This window comes from Mustela erminea, chromosome 9, assembly GCF_009829155.1.
Source record: "Mustela erminea isolate mMusErm1 chromosome 9, mMusErm1.Pri, whole genome shotgun sequence".
Taxonomy (NCBI): Eukaryota; Metazoa; Chordata; class Mammalia; order Carnivora; family Mustelidae; genus Mustela; species Mustela erminea.
The window spans coordinates 97,563,585-97,569,584 of record NC_045622.1 but is presented as its reverse complement, the minus strand read 5'-3'; positions in this window follow the sequence as shown (position 1 = coordinate 97,569,584).

Here is a 6,000-nt window from a genome sequence, read left to right as displayed (position 1 = left end):
CCATGAAAAACAGGGATGAAAAGCATGAGCACGTCGATCCTCAGCTCAGAATGTTATCTTCATTGTTCTTCCTATTAACTCTGATTTCATACTGAAATTTGCAAGAAATATACTTAAGAAGAATTAAAAACACACCAGAACAGCAAGGACCAGAATCGACAAAGAAACAAATTCAGTGATACAGATCAAAATAAGGTAGTGTGTATGTCAGAATTCCTCAGACAAGCACACATGCTGAAGTTTAAATAAAGTCACTGAACTTTAAAAACAATAAAGAAATTAGCATTCTAGAGTGAGAAAAATACTAGAGAAAGGCTTAATGACCCAACATGAAAACGGTCTTCTATAAGAAATATACCTGGGGAGGGGGGCTGGGGTTATGGACATTGGGGAGGGTATGTGCTATGGTGAGTGCTGTGAAGTGTGTAAACCTGGCGATTCACAGACCTATACCTCTGGGGATAAAACTATATGTTTATAAAAAATAAAAAATACCAAAAAAAAAAAGAAATACACCTGTATCCCAAAAGAAAATGGACAAAATATATAAACAGGTGATTCACAAAAGTATAAGTAAAAAAATCAGTATACATATTAAAAGATTTTAAGACTCACTAACAATCAAATGTTCTTAAAACTCTTCAAGCTGCCCAGACTCTAGGTCTGATATCACCTTTGATCCATGCCTCCCCTTCATGTACACACCAGTCATCACCACACCCCATGAATTTCTCATTAAACTATTCCCCAGCCTTGTGTACCTTTTCTCGCCACTCTTCCTACCACCCCTACTCACATGCTATCCACAGATGCCCAAATTACCAATGCCTCTTCATCTCCCGATGCGCCTGCCCATCCACCCCACACACTGCAGCCTGAAAAATGTGTCCTAGACCTTTCTTTCCTCAGATCCTCCCCTGCATAGAAATAGCCAGGGGAGAACCTGAGCTCCTTGGACCCACTTTTAAAGACTTTCACATACTGAGCCACTTCAGCAATCCGCCTCTCACCCACTAAGCTTCAACTCCCCTCTGTTCATGTCCTCTCCCCATCCCAAAGCCTACACTGCTCGTTCCCAACACAAAGCCTCACTTAGCCAGAAACATCCTCTCCTTGTCCTTCCAACACCACCCACCTTCCAACCCATTTCCAGTCTTGTGTGTCCAGTGAAGCTGGCCTTTAATACTCCACCCCATTCCCTGAGCATTGGAAAATACTCTGGTGATTATCCTTCAATGTAAATCTGGTCCTGTTGCATCTCTAAAATCTATCAATATCTATCAATAACTCCCTATTGCCTACAGCCTAAGTTATAATATTCTTTTTATGGATTCCAGGTCCAGTGTGAACTGGCCATTGCCTATTTTTGCACCCGTGTATATTCCCAAATGATGGTTATCCAGCTATTTCCTACTTCAAAGTGTCCTTTCTCCCTTCTCTGAGTTTAGTTTTCGCCCTTTCTAATTACACAAAGAACCTCACTACAATATAAGAGGAATAATATATTCTCTCCTTTGTGTTCCTATGGTATGTTATCACACTACATAATTTTATAGAAATTAACAGATGGTTTTATAATTGTAGCTTCTGGGACTGTGCTCCATCATATACCATCATAATCAAAAGCTATCTGTTTAATATTTTTAAATTGTTATTATTAACTCATTTTTCATGAATAATGATAGCTAGCATTGCAATAGTCCTTGTGCCATGTATTTACAAGTGCTCTATATACATTAATAGATTTAACTCTCACAACAAACCTGTGAGGTTTTTTATACATAAGAGGAAACAGAATCAAAGATAAGTGAATCACCTGGCCAGAGGTTACACAGGAGTGGAGCCAAGATTCCAATCCAAGCAGCCTAACCATAGATCCCAAGCTCTATAAGCACTGCCATGTATAATTTCTAAGTATGTAACACCTAAGAGTTAAACATTTCATTAGAGGTCTGAGGAATATTCGCCTACACAAACAAATACCTTTTATCTGAGCATGAACTTAACTATTTATTTTATTATCCACTGCTGAAATTAAGGAAAATAAAACAGGACCAATCTGAGAGATCACTCAAAAGCAAGAAAGAAATAATATCAAGTCAAGTTTTTCTAGGCTTTATCCTGAGGGGATGGAATATCTGATAGTCTTTTTTTTTTTTTTTAACTACCTTTTCCTATCATCTCTGTCTTTTCTGCATTTATTCCTCTTTCTGCTATGTGCCACCAGCCATTTCCACCACCTCTCCCACAGAGCTGGTGAGAAGTACTTTCTCTCTCCCCACAATGCTGCCTCACTGAGGGGCATGGAAAAAAAATGTGATAAGCATGTGAAAGCCTAAATCAGCAGGTGAGCATCCAGACTCCACATCAGGCAACCTACTGGACCCCAGACTAGAGCAGAATGACAGAATGTAGACAACACTCACAAATAAATGTGAGAGAGAGGGGTGCCTGGGTGGCTCAGTGGGTTAAAGCCTCTGCCTTCGGCTCAGGTCATGATCCCAGGGTCCTGGGATCGAGCCCCATGTCGGGCTCTCTGCTCCGCAGGGAGCCTGCTTCCTCCCCCCTCTCTCTCTCTGCCTGCCTCTCAGCCTACTTGTGATTTCTCTCTCTCTGTCAAATAAATAAAAATTTAAAAAAAAAATGTAAGAGAGAGCTTGAGGTACCCAATGTGACTGATCTCAGGTGATTTAATGAAACCTCCTTCCCAATCACACACTCCCACTTCCCACTTCATCATTCCAAAATGGTACCTCACAGAATCACAAAACTGTAAAGGACTTTAAAATCATCAAATTTTATGTTACATATATTTAATAATAAAAATGAATGAATTCCCCAAAGATACAGGTGTAGTGAAAAGAAGGAGCACCTCTACCCCAAAGTTCATAGCAGCAATATCCACAATAGCCAAATGGTGGAAGGAGCAGAGATGCCCTTCAACAGATGAATGGATAAAGCAGACTTAGTTCATATATACAATGGAATATTACTCAGCCATCAGAAAGGATGAATACCTACCACTCACATCAGCATGGATGGAACTGGGGAGTATTATGCCATATGAAATAAGTCTATCAGAGAAAGACAATTACATGGTTTCATTTATATGTGGAATATAAGAAATAGAGCAGAGGTTTACAGGGGAAGGGAGGGAAAACCGAATGGGAAGAAATAAGAGAGGGAGACAAACTATGAGAGACTCTTGGCTCCAGGAAACAAACTGAGGGTTGTGGGAAGGGAGGTAGGTGAAGGGATGGGGTAACTAACTGGGTTATGGGCATTAAGGAAGACATATGATGTGATGAGCACTGGGTGTCATATGCAACTAATGAATCACTGAACGCTGCATCAAAAACTAATGATGTAATGTATGTTGGCTAATTGAATTTAAATTTAAAAAATGAATAAATGTGATTCTTAGCCACATCCTCTGCTCACATTCCCCAAAACTTCTTCTAACCAAACTACCTCATTTACAAATGAAAACTCATGGCTTAAAAAAAGGAACTGTCTTCCCCCAACATCCTACAGCTGACTTTGTACCTTCTTTCCAGCCATATCACCTACCTTTAGATCAGAACATCTGGTGTGGTTTTGTTCCACCTTAGAACAGGGAATTAGATCAGAAGATGGATCTCAAAATACTCAAGTGCAAGTATGAAAGGAGTCACTCCATTGGAATAGCTCATTCTCAAGGTGATGATCTGGTTGGGAAAACTAAAATAGGTTGGAGCATTGGGTTGCTCTCTGGGAATCCTGGTCCCTGGACAAGTAAGTTGCTTTGGCTAATAGTCCCCACCCAGCTGATTTTTCACTGATAGGTCCAATGAGCAAAGTCCAGCTCACACTCAACTAAGCCCCCTGAGAGTGGTGCTGAAAATATTTAGAGACCTTTTACTCTAACTTCCGTTATTCATAGTGAAGTGACTGAGGCTGAGAGGTTCATTGTTTCCCAAAGCCACACACTAGGTATTTCCCAAGCTACTATATCAGAAATTAGTGCTCTTTTAAAAACTCTAAGCTACCATTAGAACATTCCAGGTGGCTGTTACTGTGATTCAAGAATCAGATCTTGTTCCCAGTAAGAAAACACCATGTTCCAGGGAGCTTTTAGAAAATAAATAGATGGCATCTAAGATAAATCACAAAAGAGGAAAGTTTAGAAGATCTGGGTCTGGGCTGATATTTGGATAATATTGAAGAAGTAAACAAAAGCCACATAAATCAGCAAGCTCAGAGAATTTAAGATGCTGTTTTTCATGTAGAAAACAAAGCTACCCACTGAGAATCCAAGGTTCTGTTAAATGTTTAGATCCTTGAACTATTGAAAATAAATTAAGCCACACACAATATTCAAGGGAAAAACTCCCCCCATGGAATTTCTTTTCTCTTGGGTGAAACACTACCAAACAAACTATGATTAGGAAAGTTTCAAAATCTGTTTCAATTAGTTTAGTGAGATTTCTGTAAAGTTTTTGTACCAAATAATTGGGCAAAAAAGAGAATATATATAATAATGAGAAGAAAGTTGAAGGAAGGACATAAAGGGAATTTTTTCCAGACCGAACTACTAAGAATGGAAAGGAGAATGAATAGAGAGGAAAACAAGGACTTGACGGGGCCAGGACAGCTGGGCACTAGCTCTAGTCATAACTGATTAACTGATAACCTAACTTGAGTGCATTATTCATCTCTCCACTTCTCACTCTTAACTGGTTCTGCTTCTATATAAAATGACAGAGTTCAGCTGGACTATTCTCAACATACCTACCAATTCTAACAGATTTATGTATAAGTCACTCAGATCCTAGTGCCTCACCATCTATCAATATCTGGCATATAATACATGCTCATTAAGTCTTGCTGACTTTCTCCATACTACCCAAAGCAATCTACAGATTCAATGCACTCCCTATCAAAATTCCAATGGCATTTTGCACAGAAGTATTTAAAAAGTCCCAAAATTTGTATGGAAATAAATAACAGCCAACTGTTAAAACGGATAAATGAATTCAGTAAAGTTGCAAGATAAAAAAATATATACAAAACTCAATTGTGATACAAATGGCTATCAGACACATGAAAAAATGTTCATCATCAGTAGCCATCAGGGAGATTCAAATTAAAACCACATTGAGATATCACCTTACACCAGTTAGAATGGCCAAAATTAGCAAGACAGGAAACAACGTGTGTTGGAGAGAATGTGGAGAAAGGGGAACCCTCTTACACTGTTGGTGGGAATGCAAGTTGGTACAGCCACTTTAGAGAACAGTGTGGAGATTCCTCAAGAAATTAAAAATAGAGCTTCCCAATGACCCTGGAATTGCACTACTGGGTATTTACCCCAAAGATACAGATGTAGTGAAAAGAAGGGCCATCTGTACCCCAATGTTTATAGAAACAATGCCACAGTCACCAAACTGTGGAAAGAACAAAGATGTCCTTCGATGGATGAATGGATAAGGAAAATGTGGTCCATATACATTATGGAGTATTATGGCTCCATCAGAAAGGATGAATACCCAACTTTTGTAGCAACATGGACGGGACTGGAAGAGATTATGCTGAGTGAAATAAGTCAAGCAGAGAGAGTCAAGTATCAGATGTTTTCACTTATTTGTGGAGCATAACAAATAGCATGGAGGACAAAGGGAGATGGAGAGGAGAAAGGAGTTGAGGGAAATTGGAAGGGGAGGTGAACCATGAGAGACTATGGACTCTGAAAAACAACTGGAGGGTTTTGAAGGGGTGGGGGGTGAGAGGTTGGGGGAGCCAGGTGGTGGGTATTAAGGAGGGCATGGATTGCATGGAGCACTGGGTGTGGTGCAAAAAAATGATTACTGTTACACTGAAAAGAAATTTGAAAAAATAATGGTTAAAAAATTATTTTGGGCAAAGAAAACTCTGTTAATAGTTTAGAAAAGAATGTTGAAGGGAAAAAAATGTAATATAACTACCCAAAATATAGGCACTAACCATATATAATCAAGTACA